The sequence below is a fragment of the Xenopus laevis genome, chromosome 7S (genome assembly GCF_017654675.1).
Source record: "Xenopus laevis strain J_2021 chromosome 7S, Xenopus_laevis_v10.1, whole genome shotgun sequence".
Classification (NCBI taxonomy): domain Eukaryota; kingdom Metazoa; phylum Chordata; class Amphibia; order Anura; family Pipidae; genus Xenopus; species Xenopus laevis.
The window spans coordinates 82,423,180-82,445,757 of record NC_054384.1 but is presented as its reverse complement, the minus strand read 5'-3'; the positions used below and the strand labels follow the sequence as shown (position 1 = coordinate 82,445,757).

General features: G+C 37.6%; 1 protein-coding gene across 1 annotated transcript in view; it reads right to left on the bottom strand.

The window, feature by feature from the left end:
• The window catches only part of wnt4.S (Wnt family member 4 S homeolog), a 50,099-nt gene that overhangs the window by 21,549 nt on the left and 5,972 nt on the right, over window positions 1-22,578 (bottom strand). The window lies entirely within an intron of this gene.

Below are 22,578 nucleotides of genomic sequence, written 5' to 3'. Positions count from 1 at the left end.
TTTTATCTTTATTATGTATTTCATAATTACTCCAAGGTGATGGAATCTGTGCTATTAAACTTTAGCCCCCTATTTGCTTGACTTAGGTGCATAAAGAAAGATAGTAGGATGAGGTATTGCCAGGGGCCCAGGTCCTAGTAAGGGAGCCGACTGATGCACAGTAACTCATAGCAACTAATCAGCAGGTAGTAGTTGAATGATCACCTGTTTGACAGCCAACATGTTTTTTGTGGATTACTATTCTCAGTAGAGACATTTATTACATTACCCCTACTGTGTACCATAGTATCAAGGAAATACATTCAAAAACAATATCATAAAGACTAAAGTACTTTTGTTCAAGTTGCCTCTTAAACCTGCTATTCCGTTTCTATTCTTAAATCCATGGGGAACTAACTCTCTTCCAAAAAATGTTTTCAGTGTTGCTATTTTTTTTTTACTGCAATTACTCTCCACAGTCTGAACGCCAGAAATTGAACCACTAGGAGGAGATATTGCTATAGTGTCCATGAAGAATGCTGAACTGATACAGTGTCTTGTACTCAAGATATTACTAGCTATATATTTTCCTGTAAAACATATATAAAATGAGAGGATTCTGGTGCAGATCTGCATTCTATGTTCTATGTATGGTGAATTCATTTATAATATTTTTTTTAGAAATAAAAAAAAAACAAAAAAGAAGAAGCAAATATCAAGCATTGTGTCAAATCAAAGCTTAAAACAATGTACAGAAATCTGTGCTGCTATTTACTAAGGGGCATAGTTATCAAAGGTCGAAGTTAAAAAAACTTCAAACTTCGAATTCGGCCTACTTCCAATCGTACGATCGTACTTCCATTCAAAGTTTTTTTTAACTTCGACCTCCCAAACTCCCCCAATTGCCTCCATACAGGTTGTAGGAGGTCCTCCATAAGCTAAAACAGCACTTCGGCAGCTTTTAGGTGGCGAATGGTTGAAGTCGAAGTTTTAAAGAGACAGTACTTCGAAGTTTTTTCAAATTCAAATCAAAGTATGACTATTCCCTAGTCGAAGTACACAAAAAATAGTTCGAAATTCAATGTTTTTCACCTCGACCTTTGATAAATCTGCCCCCTAATGTATGAACTTACATGTCTGGCCCCTGATTTTATTTGATTGTTTATTGAGCAAATGCTTTTTTGCCTTAAAATGAAATCGCACTACGACACAAGATGGGCAGGGAATCAGCTACCATCTTGGTAAGACATGTAATAATGACAGACTGCTTCAATATGTTCTCTAAATTACTTTCAACTGCATGTTCAGGCCATTAAAATGACTTGCTTGTTTTGGTTTTCAGTGTACATAGAATCTGAATTATACAAGCAGTAAAAAAAAATGCTGACCAAGCTTTCATGGAGAAGGCGTATATTTAAAATACCTGCAGGCACGAGGCTGACAATCAAACTGTTCTTCCTTGTGGGAAACACTTCCCACTGAAAATGTAATCTTGGCTGTCTGACAGTCCATCTGTCTCCCTCTCAGTGATCAATCGTCTCCCTACTGACATATCTTGCAGGAAGTTTGGGCTGTGATACACCCTTTTGCTTGCAACTCTGCAACTTTCTTTATTCTGCCTGATACTAAAGAGAGGCGCATTCCATGATCTGAATTTATCTTGTCAGAAATCCTCATTACTGCTGTATCCAAGTACTACTAGGAAAATCCAGAGGTCTCAGGAGTCAGCCAAGATAAGCAGAAAATAGTTGCGTGTGCCAATTCCCAACTGCCACACTACTCACTCACATTCTACTGTGTTCTAATCACTAACCGGATCTGTCACCTATTGATTGGGAAAGCTGGAAAACCTGATGTATAAGGACCACACTTGGCCATGAATGCAGCCTTCTCCTAATGGGTTGTACTGGTCACTTTGTATGACTGGCCCAGGGCAAATTTAAAGGAAAACAATACCCTTGAACAATGTAAGTCTCTATAAAAAAAGGCTCATATGTAAAAAAGTGCTTCATGTAAATAAACCATTTTCATAATAATATACTTTTTATTAGTATGTGCCATTGGTTAATCCTAAATAGAAAATTACCATTTTAAAAATAAGGGCCATCCCCGCAGATTCACGGTGCACACAAACAAACCATACATGTTAGGTTACAAGAGCCAATTAACAGACAGAGTTCTGTCTTTTGCTTCCACACTTCCTGTTACAGTTGGGGGCACATTTACTTAGGGTCGAATATCGAGGGTTAATTAACCCTCGATAATCGACCGTCGAAGTAAAATCCTTCGTCTTCGAATATCGAAGTCGAAGGATTTACCGCATTTCCTACGATCGAATGAAAAATCGTTTGATCGAACAATTAAATCCTTCGAATCAGAAAATTGTTAGGAAGCCTACAGGGACCTTCCCCATAGGCTAACATTGCACCTCGGTAGGTTTTAGGTGGCGAAGTAGGGGGTCGAAGTTTTTTTTAAAGAGACAATACTTCGACTATCAAATGGTTGAATAGTCGAACGATTTTTAGTTTGAATCATTCGATTCAAAGTCGTAGTCGAAGGTCGAAGTAGCCAATTCGATGGTCGAAGTAGCCAAAAAAAGTTTGAAATTCAAAGTTTTTTTATTTTATTCCTTCACTCGAGCTAAGTAAATGTGCCGCTTAGAGTTGCAGTATTTCTGGTCAGGTGATATTTGAGGCAACACACAGACCATCACGAAATGGGGGTTAAGAAATGTAAAGGGGTAATATTTACTAAAATATATATTCCTGATTGGTAGATTCTTTAATATGCCACTTAATTTGAAATAAACTATCTGTTGCTTAAGTATATATTTTGGGGGTAAAGTTTTCCTCTAAGTGGCCAGATGAGGCATATAATGTATCAATTGCTTTGGTGACCTTCGACAGCTTAGGGCAAATGTTCACCTAAACGAAGTATAAAAGCAAAATCTGTTCTCCTTTGTTAAAGCGACCCAGAAAGAATAAACACGGACACTATAGCGTATTTTTAATTAGAAAAGTAAATATATATGATATTGCATGACAAGCTTTTCAGAAATAATTCTGGTGATTCAGACATTCTGTCAAAATTATAACACACATAGTTTTCTACTGCACTGTCAGTGTGGTGAGAATGTGCTGTAACACGCCCTTGCCTCAGACTTCTGACAATTACTCTATTTTTTCAGACAATTTTTTGGCCAGGCATCAGGGAGAAATATATTAGAACGATAATAATAATTGATCTTTGTTGACTTTTTCATTGTTATTGTACAAGAGGATCTAGAGAATGGTTTCATTTAAAGCTTTATTATTTTACAGAAAACTGCAGTCGACAATGTCACATACTGCACTAATTTATGGAAATACATGCAATGCTTGTGTGGACGTTGATAAATAACCTCCATTGTCTAAACCATTTTAATTATGACAAATTGAAATAAAGGGACCAAAATGAAAATGCAATGCTGGGAAAACCTCTCAACCTTAACCAAGCTGAGCAGGTCAGGACTGAGAATTAAAATAGGCCCTGGCATTTCAGGTACACAGAGGCCCAATCAGCCTCCACCAGCCCACTGAATACTGACTTTCTATGGGACCTTATAGCAGCCCCTCTGGCATTTGCCAGAACCCACAGATTGCCAGTCCGGGCCTGAAGCTAAGTCTGAGCTGGAACAGGACATCAGTGTAATATGCAAGATTCAGGTGGATTTAAGGGGAGCTGATTATTAGGTTTGTGATTTATTTGAAGACAAATCATAAAATTACATATTATAATGGGGGGAAACACATTTACACAATAGCAGTAATGCTGCGTTTAACATAGAGCATTATCCAAAGTGCAATAGATTTAGCCATGCAGCGCATTATTGTATGCAAGAATCAGAAGATGCAAGACACTAGCCCTGTACCAACTGTCAGTTTGTGTGCTTTCTGTCTAAAATCTGATTTTTTTATCTGACATTATTTTCAGTCACTTGTACAGGGGGGAATACTTCACAGCTTCATTGTATATAAATTCAGTAGATAAAAGGTTCTATTCGCCCAGTTATAGAAGTGTGTACAACACAATATGTTGGAATTTTCAGATTTGCACTTGTAAAGACTACTGAAAAAGTAGGACCAAAATTTGGAGCCAAAAAATTATCAGCAGCTTTGTAAATACACAATTTTTACATACTGCCCCGCAGCACAAAATGTGGCAAACAAATATCCAATAAAATAAGAGAAGTTAATATAAATGTAAAAAGTTTAGAGGAAGCCAGGAACATGACTTTGGTGAGTCAGATCAAATATATACTTTTTTTTAGATGAAAGTGATAAAACAGATCCAGGGAAAAAGTTACTACGGATGGGGGGAATGGTTGTGGTTCTCTCTTCCACCATCAGAGAGAAAATGAGTTAAGGGTTGATGAGATGTCGGAGTGTTTGTAGAAGCTGCCTTTGGTGAAAGCTGGAGTGATGAAATGCCAAGCTGAATGGTGACTAATTTATGCCAGGGACTACTGGCAAGGTCTTGAACTGTAAATGTGGAAACGGCAATTGCGGCGTATGAAAAGAAGTCTAAATGGGCATAACAATTATTGTTATATTTCAAAGTAGACATAAGGAAGTTTTAAAAGATTAACGGGGGAATGTAATAAAAATCGCTAACGGAAAAACTATTCGCAATGCGAAAAGTTATGCCTTTGCCGCAAACAAATTTTGCTTTGTGTGAATTTAATATGGCTTTTGCGAGCCCGGAAACTGTTTAGCGACCACTTCCGACAGTGAAAGACCGTTTGCGAATTTTATAGTTTGCGCCAATGCACAGTCAATGTAATAAAACTTCTTACTGAAAAAGTCGTTATGTTTGCTTCAAAAGATTACGACACTTCAAGCACTTCTTATGAGTGCGCAATTAAAATTCGCAATGTAATAACTGTTTAAGGAACAATATTACATTGCGAGATGTGGATTTTTAGTCTTATTGGTGCGAATTGTTTTGCTCTTTGCGACTTTTATTACATTCCCCTGTAAATATCTAACTTTACTGCATGTTTTGCATACTTTCATGTATGATACCATGGTATATGTTGGTGTCATAGTCTAAATATGGAGATCTTTCCACGGTATTTTCTCTCTTTTCTACATTGATGGTTGATGCTACCAATATTTGTAATACATAAGTGATTTAGAATCAGCAAAATCTACAAATTGACTGCACTAAAATGGCGATGGTTTCAGCATTCTTCCATTAAGATCGGCATTATACTTTCCCACTGCAAATGATCAGCCATGCTAAAAATTAAACAGAATTTCTTTAAGTATAAATCCTCAGCAAAAAATCTTCCTCTTCTTCTCAGGCACAGTTTAAAAAAATGTGGAAGATCAATTTTCTTTTTTTTAGTGCACGATAACATCTTGTGTCAGTTGCATAAAGGAAGAATAACATATACATCTCATTTCTGACTGTAGTTCTGTCTCTTCCTTGTGGTTGAAATATAAGCAGGAGTTATCCTGCCCACCAAATAAATGTAAGGTTGTATATGTTCCCATAATTCATTTTTGCTGGCACTGCTGAACTATAAATTATGTGCTAAGCTGCTGAAATTCTTGTACTGGCATTATAGTCAAAGCCCCTACAAGTTCAGCTCTCACAAAACACACAGCTCAAGTAATGAAAGTGCAGAGTTCAAGAAAAAGATTCCTGAACATTTCAGACATGCCCACAAAAGATTTAGAGCCCTATATATTTAAACTTCCTTTCCACAGCTATCGAGAAACCCAATTTATCTTCTCGATATCACTGAGATTCCCCTGCACTAACACTTAGGGGCCGATTCACAAAGGTTCGAATATCGAGGGTTAATTAACCCTCGATATTCGACTGGGAATTAAAATCCTTCGACTTCGAATATCGAAGTCGAAGGATTTTAGCGCAAATAGTGCGATCGAACAATCGAAGGATTATTACTTCGATCGAACGATATCGAACGATTCAAAGGATTTTAATCCAACGATCGAAGGAATATCCTTCGATCAAAAAAAGTTAGCCAAGCCTTTGGGGACCTTCCCCGCTAGCTTTTAGATGGCGAACTAGGGGGTCAAAGTTTTTTCTTAAAGAGACAGTACTTCAACTATCGAATGGTCGAACGATTTTTAGTTCGAATCCTTCGATTCGAAGTCGTAGTCGAAGGTCGTAGTAGCCCATTCGATGGTCGAAGTAGCCCAAAAAACACTTTGAAATTCTAAGTTTTTTTACTTGGAATCCTTCACTCGAAGTTAGTGAATCGGCCCCTTAGGTTAAAGGTGTTTCCTGCCATTGAAACCCAGTTATTGGTTCACCACCTGCTAAAGCAACCCAAATAAGACTGCTCTACCCATCTAATATTATTGATCAAGTTACCTCTGAGCTCTGGCTAAGAAGATTCTCTGCCAGCTAAAACAAGATTATTTATAAAGTTACCGGCTACTAAATCCAGACTCACCTAAGTGGCACAGACAGCAGATGTGCCCTCAAAAACCCATATTCAATTTCTATCCTTCTTACTGCACTATTTCCAGCATTATTATTTGTAGTTATGGGATTTTTTTCTAATTAATTGAATTAGGAAACCCCTCATCGAGAAACCCTCATTCTGTTCCCTTTATAATGCATTAAAGAAACAGACTGGTATGTCACATTTGAGACATAAATCTACACAAAATTGTATTCAGTGGGGAAAATGTTCCACCCACACTCAAACCTAACCTGCACTCAATCAAGAATTCTTAATACAGTTATATAATCCTTTATACAGATAACTATTATCTAGAATCCATACTGGTAGCAAAACAATCCTATTGGGTTGATCTAATGTTTAGATGTTTTTTTTACAGAAAAGGTATTGAGACTCAATTTATGGAAAACTCTCTTTTCCGGAAAAACCCACGTCACTTAATTTTTCCTAAAAGGCCACTATACAGTAACATTTTCCTACTGAATTATGCTAAGATCGAGGGTCAGGCAAGTTTAAAAAATCTTATTTGCCCATGCACCATATCTGCCAATGTGTGGTTTGTTGACAGATCGAATAAAGAGGGGCAGCAGATATCCCTATTGCTTGAGCTGTCCATCCCATCTTTTCAGCCATTAAACTTCATGCACACAGCAGTTGTGTGTTTTTTGTAACATATGATGGCCATTCTATTCATTCAAGACACAGCAGCAAGACTTAACTCATCACATGCTTCCCAATTGGTCTGAATCCATGGATACATCAATTCTGGAGGATGCAGACCCATTAAGATTGAAGTTAATCCATGTACTAGGAATGCATAGAACTACATGACATGGCAAATGTGTGTAAGTGCCCTCACATTATTCAGGATGAGCCAGTAACTTCTTCTATTAGACTAAAGCAAAGAAGAAGATAGCCCTTATTGTTTGAAATTTCCCTTTCCAATAATTATTTCTAATAACTGAATGAACAGATCACAATGGTCTGTTTGCATTTGTATATTTATACTTAATGAGAATTGCTACTTAAAGCCAATATTAACATAGACCCCCAGCTAACAGCCAAAGAAGCAGAGTTCTCTACATGCCACAGAGTTGGTCAAAGCAGAGACGTAACTTCAGAGGAAGCAGACCCTGCAGCTGAGGGGGGCCCAGGAGGTATAGGGGGCCCCATGAGGCCCTAATTAATCAGCAATTTCAATATATATTGTTAAAAATTACAACCTCTGGATATGTCAGGGATTCCTTAAATTAATTTGGTGTGGGGTCCAGTAACATCTTGTTACGCCAGTGGGTTAGAGCATACCTCCCAACAGTCCCATTTTTCACAAGACAGTCCCAATTTTGACAGCTCAGCCCGCAGTCCCGGGTTTGTTATTGAAGTGTCCTGACTTTCTCTTTGATCTCCTGCACTTACCAGCCAGAAAAATATACAAAGTTTCTAACTTAATTGGCTTTTGGCAGACAGCCCAAAATAGATGCTTAGCTAATTTTGTAACAGTTTAAGATAAGGAGGTCTCTTGGAAGAACTTAGACTCACATCTTAAAGGGCAATTCACCTTCATTAGCAAAACTGTAATAACACATAAAAACCACAGAAATGTGTTCACACTTTCATAAACTGCATTTTTCAGTGCCTTTTGTTTCCAAAATGTTGGGAGGCATGTTAGAGTCTAAACTGAGGAATGGAACAGTCAACAGAAAAGCATGCAAATATTATACAAATCATTTCAAATATCGCTGACCTTATTCACAGTGTGATAACAGTTTGGTGGCTGTAAGTCCAAAAAGCCACTAAACAGCTGTGCATAAATGTAATGCAGCTGACAGATACGTTGCTGTAAAATCAGCTGTTTGTAAGAAGCTCATGACAGCTCCCCCTGTAAGAGGCACATTTATAAAGGCATCAAAAACTTTTTCCACTAAAAACTGCCTTAAATATTGGTGTACATTAAATGTCGTATTTATATACTTATATTGATACCCATACACCATGCATTGCAAGCTTGTAATACTTTACATAGAGTTAACTGGCATGTTTATAAAGGTGTACGTTTCATGCCATTGTTTTAGATGACTTTTAGGGAGCTTGATGCAGCTTTTGCATAAAATCAATACACATTATCTGTGATTTTATATGGTGTACGGTGGCCTTAACTTTTGTATTTTGAAGCATCTTTATAAATATGCCCACTAGGGATGCACCGAATCCAGTACGGGATTCGGCCAGGATTCTGCCTTTTTCAGCAGGATTCGGATTCGGCCGAATCCTTCTGCCTGGCCGAACCGAATCCGAATCCTAATTTGCATATGCAAATTAGGGGTGGGAGGGAAATTGCGTGACTTTTTGTCAAAAAACAAGGAAGTAAAAAATGTTTTCCCCTTCCCACCCCTAATTTGCATATTCAAATTAGGGTTCGGATTCGGTTCGGTATTCGGCCAAATCTTTCGTGAAGGATTCGGGGGTTCGGCCGAATCCAAAAAAGTGGATTCGGTGCATCCCTAATGCCCACAAGTGTATTCAGTTCATCCAGTCACTAGAAAAGGGGGCAACCAATGGCATAGTAAGTCCGTTAATAGCCAAGCAAATAGAAAGAGGTAGAATTTCAAGATTACTGAATTTTGTTAAGGCTTATTATCTGAGCAAATAAAATGTTTTGTTCCTGTAGTTGACTATTAAATTGGCACTTTAAGTTGCAATTGGCCAAAAGAGCTGACACAGGAGTAGAACTTTTGTGCCACTGTGGTACATTTATGACAGAACTCCTCTGACTGCCAAAATTGTTTAGACTTTTCAGGTACATGGCCTATTTTAATATATAAATGGTATTTTTAAACACTGGACACAAAACATTGATGCATAATATGCTGTGCAAACGGTCCTTTGATCATGCTGCCTGTCTAAGTGATAACACATGGCCCTTTTTTCCAAGTGGTTTTTGCCAACCTGGTTGCATGTGATCGCATGCTTTAATAAATGTCATTGGAATTTTAAGGTGGATTTTGCCAGGGATATTTTCCTGAGGCCCTGTAACTGTAGTTGAACTGGATCTCCCTTGGTGTTCTATAAAAGGATGCCCTGTGTAAAGCATGAAGAACAGATACTAAACAATAACAGACAGGGTGCTCCTACCTGCACCTATTTTGCTGGCCTGTATAAATTATTCTTAATGCCACTGTTATTAATAGGGAATAATTACAAAGTACAGGGAGTACCCGGGTTATATACGAGATAGGGTCTGTAGGTTTGTTCTTAAAGTGAATTTGTATGTACATTTACTTATTAAATGCAACAAGACAAATGTTTGTCTTTACATATTCTTTATTTTTACCTTTCTGTGCTATGCCGTAGGCAACACACACCAGAGGGGATTGGGGCAGGGGGTTTATTAAAGTTAAATGCTAATAAAGGCCAAGCAAACCACAGTACATTTACTTAATAGCCTCTGTAAGTATGAGTTGTATGTAAGTCTGGTGTATGTAACTCGAGGACTCCCTGTATATGAATGCCGGTAATTGTTTCTAAAAAAAAAAAAAGTGTGGCAAACCTACCCTCATTTTGCAGTAATATACAATAGAGCCTTGGGGGTAAATGGCTTAAGAAGCTTTATGAAAAAATGATTATGTGATCCTCATGCCTTCATATTGCAGTGCTCATTCCATTATATGGTCCTCTGTGACTTCTTATACCTTTATGACTAACAAAGAGTGTCAGTTCCTCCCTATATAATACATAGTTACATAGTTAAATCTGGTTGAAAAAAGACAAAGTCCATCAAGTTCAACCCCTCCAAATAAAAACACAATAGCCTTTGATATTATGTCTATCCAAAAAAATCATCCAAGCCCCTTTTAAAAGCATTAACAGAATCAGCCATCACAACATAAGGCATGAATACATTGTAAATATATATCTTTATAAAAAAAATGCTTAGCTGTCATCTGATGTAATCTGTGCTTAGTGATGTCACTTGTGTCATGTGATCAGAAATGATAATGGACACCCGATTATATACCTCTGGAGCAACATCAAGTACAAGATAAAACAAGTTAATGTCACTACCTTTATATTGGGTCAACTGCAACATTCCAATTAACATACCTCATAAATCTTTATAAAGAATTATAAATAAAAAAAAATTAAATTTAAAATGTGTCATTTTCTTAAAATGCCTGCTTATTGTGTATTTTTTTTATCTGTGCCATTATGTACCCACTTAACTCTATAACAAGTATTTTTTCATATGATTAAGACTACTTAGGCAGGACAAAAATGCCACAGCAATTCAATATAGGCTCTTACTGCACGAGTTTCAGCATGTTTTAAAATAAGCTATGGAAAATTTGATGCCTTATTAAAATCCTGAGCTGAATCACACTAATCCAGTTGTCTTCTGGAAAAGGGAAAGTGGTAACAAAGCAATGTCATGCGATGGTATTTAAACAACTGAGCATATAAGCGCAGGTGACATGCTTGGTCTACTTTTAGAACATTGTGAAATGGTACATCATTTTTATTGTCACACTGTTGAAAGCCGGGCTCTTTTCAGATATTCATTTGTGAGACTAGCTGGAGGCAATCAGCATGTATGAAATTAAAACCACCAAGAAATTGATTTTATTTTTCATTAATCCTATTGCTGATCACGCTTTTTAATTCTTAGGAAATCTTTCTGGTGTTCAAACACTTAGGGGGTTATCTACTAAACTCCGAATGCAAAAATCCCCAAAAAAAATTTATATATTTTTTTTTTAAATCAGACTTAGAAAAAATCACAAATTTTTCTGAATTTATTAAACCCCAAAGATGGAAAAGTCCGAATCAGAAAATCCGACATCTCAGACATGTCGAAGTGGCATATAAGTCAATGTGAGAAGTCCCAATGATTTTTTGATGTGCGCTGGCTTCGTTCAATACCCCAAAAAAATCGGAGTTGTCGGGTGACAAATAAAAAAAAATCTTGAAAATCAGATGAAAAATACGAAAAAAATCATGAAAATCGTATTTTTTCCCGCAAAGCAAATTTTCGGGAAAATGTAAAAAACCCAATGGGATTTGATCGGAGTTTGTAACAGAAAATATTGACATCAATTTGGACTTTGATAAATAACCCCCTTAATAACTGAATTTAAGTATGTCTTGGAACCAAACACACAATGTTTTTATTGACTCTTTGTCGCAATACGTAAACTAAGCCGAATCTGACACTGACTACACATCTGTGCTCTTTATCTACCTCTGTAATCGGAACTCTGAAATTTAGGTTTCTGAAGTATAATGGCCTTGTAAACCACAGTGGTTTGCTCATATGATATAGTTCCCTCAGCTATGCCTAACAACTCTCCATTTGAGTGGTTTTAGTGACGTAGAAACCACTAGATCAAAGGTTAAGGGCTTATTACAGTCACCAGAACCATAAATGAGTATACAACTGTACATTGTAAAGATCCTTCTGGTCTGCTGTACTTTTGGGGAAAGAAGGTATTTAAAGAAAAAGAAAAGACTATGTGATTTAGATTTTATATTAATAATGGTGATTCAGATTTATTTCTTAAATACTGAAAAAGACAGGGGAGGGGCATAAAAATACTAAATGGATGGAAGGGGAGGGGCGCTTCGCCAAAGAGGCGAGTTGGCGGCATCGCCCCACTAGGTACCAGGGGCGGCAAAAATGTTTTCAAACCGGAAATGGGGCTCTTCTAGTGCAGCGAGCGCAGTTAGACTCTCTGCGCTAGCGTCCTGGCCCTCTCTGCCGCCCTCGTGGACCCCCTCAGACGCAAAAAGGTAAATGAACGGGGGAGGGGGCGTCAGCAACTGCTGCTGCCTCAGGCGGTGGGGGGGATCACCCCTGTGGAAGGGAACAGGTGCAAATGGCACTTTAGGGAAGTGAATTTAGTTGTTAATTGACATCTGTCCTTGAAAACTATCCTAATGTTCATATGTGATATGTGAATTAACTGCTATGTTCAGTTTACAGTACAGAGAGAAGAATACAATGTGCTGGGGTAGGGGAACATGCTGCTTCTAAGTGCATAATTATATGAATGCCAGGCTCAAACACCCAGGGTAAGGGGAACCCACATACTAGTATATAAAGATATATCCCTCTTAAACACATGTAAGTTAATCATTGACTTCCCTGTGGTCATGCTGTTATGTGCAGTACAGGTGTGAGATCCATTATCCAGAAACCCGTTATCCAGAAATCTCCGAATTATGGAAAGGCTCTCTCATAGACTCCATTATAATCAAATAATCCAGATTTTTAAACATGATTTCCCTTTTTCTCTAAGATATAATTGATCCTTATTGGAAGCAAAACCAGCTTATTGGGTTTATTTAAGGTTTACATGATTTTCTAGTAGACTTAAGGTATGAAGATCCAAATTACAGAAAGATCTGTTATCCGGAAAACCCCAGGTCCCAAGCAATCTGGATAACAGGTCCCATACCTTTATTATGAATTGCTGAACCAAAAAACTGTCAGCAAAATTACAGTAATAGCTAGCCTATGTGACGCTTGTTATTTAAGAATCAGTGCAATAATGTTAATGTTTGATCAAATCATATTTATTGAGATATAAGAGATTTCTGGGTAACTTCACATTTACCTGCAACAGACTTACTGGGTCAGAAATCACCCTAGCTTCCAAATATGAATGTTAAGAAAGCCCTGCTCTGCATATCATCCAGGGCCCAGTAATATCAAATACATTTGATATATTCTCTAAGACATATTCTTGCTGCTATTCTTTTTGTTTAATGCCCAGAAGAAGAAGACTACATGTTTCTAAGTGAGTATGGCATTGTAATTTTTAAAGTTGGCTTCTTCCGCTGTTTATTAAAGGGAGCCTTGACCTCCAGCATATGCTAAAGTGCCCACACCAGCACAGAAATCTGAACTGCCATAGATGTTGTTTTCCGTTCACAGCATCTTTTATTACCAAGCAGATGCTTAGAAAGAGAATATTCCAGCTGAATGTTTGCAAACAAAACGCTGGGGAGCTTTACTCATTCAAAATACAGTCCCTAAATTAAGTCTGGGTATGGGATCTATTATGTGAGCTAAAATGGTAAGTGAGTGTCATTAGCATTGTACAGGGCTACTGTTAAATTTCCATAGACACTGAAATGAACTGCTGCTAAATAGGACTGGATTAATGAGTGAGTGTCACCTGAAATGCTCACTCCTTCACCTTGCTTACTATAATTTCCCAGCAACACTTGCTGATAGAATGCTACAGATTGGCAAACCTCTCAATTATCACACAATAGTTTATTATTGCCAATTAATACTCTCTTGCTCAAAAGGTAAACCAACAAAAACACTCTGCAGTTCCTGACTTGTATGAACATTCCCACGAAGAAGACCATAACCATTATATGATCTAAGGGTTCACAGCTTAAGGCCAATAGGGAGATATTTCAGGTGAGTGCTTATTTGCTATAGTATATAATTTTGGAAACACCGCAGTAATTATGACAGTGCTTCTTCTATCCTTCTATCTGTAGCCAAGGTAAATATTGAACCACAAAGGTAACTTGCTTGGCAGCAACTGTGTAAAATGCCAAAAAAAAAACGGTGTAAAACCATACCTCCCAACATTTTAAGAGGGCCAAAAAGATTTGCTGTGGAGAGAGCAGTGAAAATATTTGGACCACACTCATTTAGTGGCCACACCCCCTAATTACCATGTTAATTTTACAAAATTTGTCAGGTTATGAAAGTTCGAACACATTTCTGTGTTTTTTATGTCTTATTACAGTTTTGCTAATGAAGGTGAATTGCCTTTTAAGCTGCAAATCAGTTTCTCCAAGAGACCTGCTTATCTTAAATTGTTACAATTGTTTCTTTGCTTATCTTAAGTTATTACAAAGGTATCTAAATGCATCTGCCACATATTCTGGGCTTTCTGCCAAAAGCCAATTACGTTTCAGAAACATTGTATCTTTTTCTGGATGTTCAGTGCAGGAGATCAAAGATAAAGTTGTGACATTTCAGTAACAATCCAGGACTGCATGCTGTCAAAATCGGGACTGTCCCATGAAAAACGGGACAGTTGGGAGGTATGTAAAAAAGTTATATGAAATAAAAGTCAAATTTGAGGGTGTGTTATTTTACACTGCTTCAGACCTTTGTAAGTAAGATCCGTTGGAAGTTGCTCAAAGATAAAACACGTAAAAAATGTACACAATTTTTACGTTGTTTTTTTATATGGCAATGCCTGGCGATGTGTGGCAAAAAAAAAATCTGTTTTGTTTTAACACCAAATAATAAATGTGCCACTTAGTTGTGAGATATTACCCCTATTTGATTGTAAAGGTGTTCCCTGTCTTGCCACATTTTCACTGAGTTCATTTGCTCTGAATTGTGCTGCTGAAGCAGAAGATGCCTTTAGAAGTTAGGAGTAGCCCTAGGGTTCCCACAGCAGCCTGTGTGAATAGAAGCAATGAACTTATGCCTAAAGAACCATGCACAGGTGTCATTTTAAATCCAAACGCCGGAAATGCAGTGGTGTCTAATTCACATTGAAGCATACGCACAACTGCATGCGTTTTTTGTGCATTGCCCACAATTGCATCAGACACACTGAAATCTTGCAGCCGCAATGATGGGAAATAACAATGCATTGTGGGTAAAAATAGCACTTTGCACAAGCCCATAAGTGCCGACCAGGTAAACAAAGAAGTTTTGAACCCTGCGGGCAGATGTACTAATTACTGCACTACACCACATTGGAATGAATTAAACACCCGTCTCCTAAATTGAGGAATGTCTTAGGCTCCTTGACATACAGTACATACTTAACAATCAAACATTTCAATATGATGTTTAGCTATAGAAATGTATAAACTGCAAGAGGTTCTACAGTGTTCATATCAAATACTCCCAGTATCCTCAGCAGGTAAATGTTAGAAGCCAAAAACCTGCAATTACTGAGCATCTTTTTTTTAATAAAAGTTTAACCAACAATACATGTATTCTGTCTTAGGCACAAATGTGCAAATTCCTACTGTCGAAATGTTGTTAAACTATAATTCGCAGCTACTCCTACTGGTGCTTGTAGTTTAAAAAAAGGGTCACTGATCAGATCCTATGTTGCCAAATAGATTATTACTAAAGTGTCAACATGCAAACACCCAGCACTTCTTTTTAGTTTTATACATAACTCGACACAACAAATTAGATCACTGGCAAGTGCAATAACCCACTAAAACATTTGACATTTTTGCTAATTTTACAATACTTGTAAAATTCCCTAATCCATTCAAATGCACAATAACAGGCTATTTAGCAAATTACCTTTTCTTCTAAAACATACTTATTAACAATAGTGAGGGAGGTTGGATAGAATTGTGGAGAATTAAAAAAACACAAAATACAAATAAGCAGGGCACAAGGAGAAATCCTTTCTGTAAACCTGGGATTCGTTATGGGCTCTGGGTGGCTAATTAACTAATACAGGAAAGATCTTTGCTTAAATCTACTAACGTATATTGGACTAACTAAAATTAATTGTTGATTGGTGACTGCACTGGTGCAAGTTGGCATCTATGGCATGGTTAAAAGTGTGCCAAAATTGTCTTTAACCTATCAGCCTTCAAAGTTATAGTTCATCTTTAACTTAACTTAGTATGAAGGTGTCAGACTTTTCGATTTGTCTTAATTTAATATAGTTTTGAAGTGATTGCCTTCCTCTTTCCAGCTTTGAAATGATGTGTTTGTCTGTGTGTGGGGGTGGGGGGGGTCACTGACCCCTAGCAACAAAAACATAATATCCGTGAGGCTACAATTTGATTAGCTTAATTACATTTTATTTCATATCTTTCTATTCAGGCCCTTCAATATTAATCTTCCAGTCTGTCATTCAAACCACCGCCTGGTTGCTAGGGTAAACTGATAGTTGCTGAAACTGTCTACCTCAACCTATCAGGACTCAGCCCAGTCCTCCATGTCTGACGTGAACTCTGGGTACATAGATAAGTGAGTGAGTGTCACACTACAATAAGGGGGAGTGTAGGGGAGGTGTTGCAAAATTAAATTAAGAGGTTAGCCCAGGATATCCATTAAAGTGTTACTATCCCTTTTAGTAAACCTGAGAGAATTAGCCGTTTTCATATGCACTGGGATCTGTAATACCAGCCTTGTGATTATGTAACATTACGTTCTACAGCTGGAACTACAAATCCCAACAACCCTTACCAGCTCTGGGAAAGTTTCCTATTCCTGTTAGCAGGGGAATAACATGTAATACACTCTTATATGTCCCATTTATGTGAATATACATCAAGATGCATTTTTTAATTACTATTTGTGGTACTGGCGCCATTTGATTTGCACTAAGGGTTTTTTAATTTTTTTTTATTAACAAAAACAGCTGAGTGCTGACCTTTGTTCTAACATTAAACCTTTTGCCAATTTTGGCTATGCTAGTCCAAGGCAATCTGCTTCATTGATATTGCAACAATCTCTATTTTAAACTCTCTCAGTGATTTAATATGAATGTATTTAGCTGACAGTACAGTTTGGGTTCCAGCTAGAAAAAACAATATGATCCTATTAGATGGAACAACCCACCCCCAGTATACAATATGAGCATGCAAATGATGAGTAAATGCTTTGTGTAGTTTAGTGACAAGACCAAGGCTTTCCCCACAAACCCCTAAAGACGAAAAAAGGGCTATGATTAGTGTTATAGCTTAGCACCAAGGTAATAATTACAAAATTAAAACTCCAGCCCTTATATATTATCACTCAAACAATATTTTATTTACAGCTGGAAACAATGTCTAATATTTGATTACATTAGTACTGGATAATGTATATGGTAGGGAACTAGGGATGTACAGAATGACAGTTCTGGTTCAGGATGCGGCTGAATTCAAGCGGGGGCAGGGCCATGACATAGCCAGGGTGGGGCTATGATGTGGCGATCAGCAATTTGCGGTGAATTTGCGCGATTTGCCGACAGCGAATAAATTCGCGAAACGCCCGCGAAAATTCGCGGCAAAAATTCTAGAACGCCCGACGGCGTCAAAAAACGTGTGCCGGCGAATTTCGCGCGAAATTTGCTAATTTTTCGCCAAATCGAAACAGAGCAAATTCGCCCATCACTAGTAGGGATGCACAGAATGACAGTTTTGGTTCAGGATGCGGCTGGATTCAAGCGGGGGGCAGGGCCGTGACATAGCCAGGGTGGGGCTATGATGTGGCGATCAGCAATTGCCTGATTGTCACGTAAATCTCAGGGAATCCTGCCCGGTTTTCCTAATTTGGAATACCGGGCAGGCACTTTTGAAAACCAGACAGGCGGCAACCTTAATCGTATCTGCAACATTAAAACTACACATCTTAGCGTATGGATATTTCCCGCCCCTGATTTCTCTCATTTACATTTGCAAATTAGGATTTGGATTCAGTTCAGAATTCGACCGAATACTTGAGGCTGATTCGGTCCTGAAAAAAGTGGATTCGTTGCATCCCTTTTGGGAAAGGTTGTCATTTCGCCAGTCTATCCAGCAAATCTAATTTGTTGTTAAATTTAAAACTCCATGTCTTCTGTACATATCAGTGCCCCTGATATACCCATTTATGCCCTCACATCCATCCAATTCCACATGTCCATTTCCCAGTCCCCACCCCATGATGTCATCCTGGCTATAGGGTTGCCACCTGTCCAGATTTCATCCAGACAACCTGGTATTTGGAAGGGCTATCCCAGTGAAACTTTCCTGTCCAGATTTCCAAATTAGGAAAATAGATACAGTCACTTTTTCTAGTGGCACAGAATACAGGGTAACTAACCTGAACCATGCTCCCCTACCCTGGTAACGTCCTCCTCCACAATTGTGCTCCCTTGCCTGCTAAAGTGGTTCTCTAATGTTTCCAATGGCAAGGGGTTAAAAAATGTTAGGCTGCAAATCACAAAGAATGGGTGATTGGGCTATACTGCATATAACAATTTAAAGGAGAACTAAACCATTAAAATGAATGTGGCTAAAAATGCCATATTTTATATACTGAACTTATTGCACCAGCCTAAAGTTTCAGTTTCTGAATACCAGCAGTGATCCAGGACTTCAAACTTGTCACAGGGGGGTCACCATCTTGGAAAGCGAACAGCTGTTGAAAAACTAAGCTTAGGGGTCCTCGCACATTTTCAAGCAGAAAATGAGGTTGGTCTGTAATATAAGCTGAGGCTCCAAGGCTGATTATTAAATTCTGATGCTAATTGCACTGGTTTCTGTGCTGTCATGTATTAATTATTTGTATTAATTACTAATCAGCCTTATATTGTGAAATTTATATTTTATGTGTACTGTATATTGTGAGTGGGTCCCTAAGCTCAGTAAGTGACAGCAGCACAGAGCATGTGCAGTGAATCAGCAGAAAAGAAGATGGGGAGCTACTGGGGCAGAGGTTGCCGTGGGCTGATACAGAAACCCACAACATAATGTACAACATTTCTAGACTACTTCTTTAGTTAAGCTTTAGTTCTCCTTTAAGGGTTACAAAACTGATTTCAATCTATGGAATTCTAACTGGCAGCATAACGCTGAAGCATAAAGAAATGAAACTGTAAGCTGTATGGGACAGGGACCTCCTCCTTTGTCTCATAGCAGTTTATCTTTGTAACTCTGCATATTTTTATTTTATTTATTTCTTGCAATGCTCATCTTCCCTGTTTTTACTTTTACTGTATTGTATAAATATAGAGTGCTATGTATGTATGTAATGCTACAAAGATAAGCATACATACATGCAATGGTCATTATGTCAAAATCCCTAAGAATTGATAGACAGGCAGATACGAAAAGATAAAGAGAACTACAGTCTAATGATTTTGTGTCTTTATCTCTTTCACACGTGCTAACATCATTGGGCTGTAGGGTTATGACATCAGAAAACAAAAATATTTTAAATCATCATAGACCACACATTTTAGGACAACGGCACACAGAATAATTCAAGAGGTGCTTCCACACTAACTAAAACTGCACCCCAAATGCTTCTGAAAACAGCTCCAAGTGGCAACTACTTGTATGAGATCCCTCCTGACTCCTAAGTAATTAAAACAGCACCCAGAAATCACAATCACCTGTGCCAAGCAAGAATCACATGAATAGAACAAGGCAAACATACTCATGTGTACCAGGAAATGGACAAGCAGGCATATGAAATATGCAAACAGAAAAGCAGGTATAACAATCTTCAAATTTACATAGATTTTTCAAAAACACTTTTTTTTTTCCTTATGAGAGTGTTCTCCTAAAAACCACATATGGATAAAACAAACATGCTGAATAGCTCATTTATAATACATTTACTGTAGATGCATTCAGAAATCCCAGAATATAGTCCTTAAATTCACGTATGACTGCATTATGAGTTATAGTGATGTATTGTTCTGGCAGTCAGCTATATAGAAGAATTAATAGGATATCTGTGGCTCTCAGATGCCATGATGCTCAGCCACAATCTGTGTACCATTAGACATTCCAAACATAAAGGAACAGGCTGCTGAGGCACTATGCTGTGAAAAGCACAGATGATTAGTTCTGCTGCAACTCTGCCAGGCTATAACCACTGCAGAGCCAGAAGTGTGACAAAATATTTGCAAAAGGATGAAAATTCTTCCTTCTAATATTTGGTAACACGAGAAAGGCATACAATATATAGATCTCTGAAAGGGCTCTTATAATAAGGGGATAATAAGTAAGGAAGGTGGGTATGCAATCTTTTTCTGGTAGCATGTTTGCATCTTAATACAAGTTCATTGCATCTAAATTGCAATACCTTGCAGACCTTACCACTCAATGAATGCAGCATGATGTTGCAAATCACAAAGCCCTATTTTTATTTTGGCAATGTCTTGAGTCCAACTTGTCAGGCATTATTTCTGCAAAGTCAAAACTTATATAGCCCTACCTGGATATTTCTTTCAGCCTAAAATCCCTGACTATATAGCAACAAATAAATAAACATGATTGTAATACAAACCAAAGCAAAAAAAAAAAAAAAGAACAAATTAATCAAACAAATTCATCAAAATAAAAAGTGGGAAATCCCTAAATAAATAATTATGTTAAGCAGCATGGCTCTCGGCCTTAAGTTGGCCATAGACGCAAAGATCCGATCGTAAGAATCGAGGATTCGTACCATTTACGGACCACGTGTGGAGAGTCCCGACATTTTCCGTCTCGCGGAGATCGGTTGATCGGACAGGTTAAAAGATTTCTGTCGGCTACCGATAATTTCCCTGCATGTTTTCCCGATCGTACGATTTTCAGTGGGAGACTGTCACCAGCTTTGTCGGACATAACTTTTATATGATTGCTGTAGGGGAAGAACATCGGCTGATCTGTTCTTTTGTACTTTATTTGATCTGAATGGTTAGTGGCAGGTCTGGAGATGGGGGAAGTCTTTGCATCTATGGCCAGCTTTATATTGATTGATCCATTGAGAAACTATTCTCCAACCACTTTATAATTTGTCGGAAAAGGATATTTAAGTGGTCTCAATTGCTAGTACTTTATAGCTGCCTACTAGCCATCACATTTGCCCTATTTATTTGCTAACTAACAATTACAAACACATCTACTTAGTAGTCGTGTCTATGTAAGAATTTAATGAATATCTGAGGGACAAAACACAGGATAGATAGACAGACAGACAGACAGACAGAGAGAGAGAGAGAGAGAGAGAGAGAGAGAGAGAGAGAGATAGATAGATAGATAGATAGATAGATAGATAGATAGATAGATAGATAGATAGATAGATAGAGAGAGAGAGATATCTATAGAGAGGCAAACCGATAATAGATAAACTGGCACGTAGTATAGACTGACAGATAGCAACAGTCAAACTGCAACAACCCAAGTTTTGAAACTGTGTAATATTAATATTACACGATTGCAAATATTTGAACTTATACAAAATCTGCTCTTTTTGTCTTATTTCTAACAGATACTGCATGTAAAATCTAAACACATTTGAAGACTCTTGGAATTTTAGGCAATTATACGGAAAAGCCACTAATAAGATGGAATTATCAGTGACTCTTATTTTAGCTCCATGAAATTTATATTAAAGATCAGATTACTGACAGCTAAATTTCCAGCAAGTTCCCTATTCTAGCTCTCATGTAACAGGCTTCTCTTGCACTACAGTTAATCTCCCACCCACAGGACGAGCAATGACCACGGAGCAATAACCTTACCATCAGAGATAGAAATATATCCAGTTTCTTATGCAGTTTTTCTATAATCTGGATTTAGTGGACTTCTTCTCAGTTAAAGAAACAACCATGAGTACAGTTAACTAGAAGATTATAAAGACCAAATCAAAATATAAAGTTTAATGTGAGTATAAAAATGACAAGTCTGGTTTTTTCAAACATTTTTTAAATATGACATTATCCCATATATTTGGCTTTTTTAAATACTTTACTTAAAACAATATGAGTTGCATTGGAGCCTATAACTACAATCACACATTTTTCTAAATTCAGTTAGATAATTCTATGAAGTGTCCCCTTTGTTGCCACTAGGGATCATTTCCCCAGACATTTCTCAGTGCAATTATTTTGCACTGAGATACTTTAAAGAAACTGTTACAAGAACACTTTGCATGAAACCAAATTCACATAATCAGCCTATACTGTAATCTTTCTCCATGCTGACAGCAAGTCCCTACATGTCACTCTTCGTAATTCTATCTAATAACCAAAGATTATCTCTCAAGACTTTTTCCTCTCCTGGATTAAACTGGTATTGTGTCTCTCAATCATTACCAGTAATTTGCTTCCAAAACAGACCTGTTATGAGTGAAATTGAAAATAAAGACTGCAATTGTATCCTTGACAAACTCATGCTGATCACTGGTTTGTACACAGACGGCATGGAAACAGGGAATCCATGCACAAAAATGTGTGTGTGGTGCTTTGTTTCTTAGAGAAAACAGGCAGGTTATACAATGGTAGATAGGTAGATAGACATTGATGATATTTGACAGAGGGTTAAAGAGTGATCAAAGAATCTTAACTTATGGCTTGGCACCCAAAAAAATATCCCATGCTGTTTACTGTGGATATCAAGGATGCCCTTTACAAAAGACA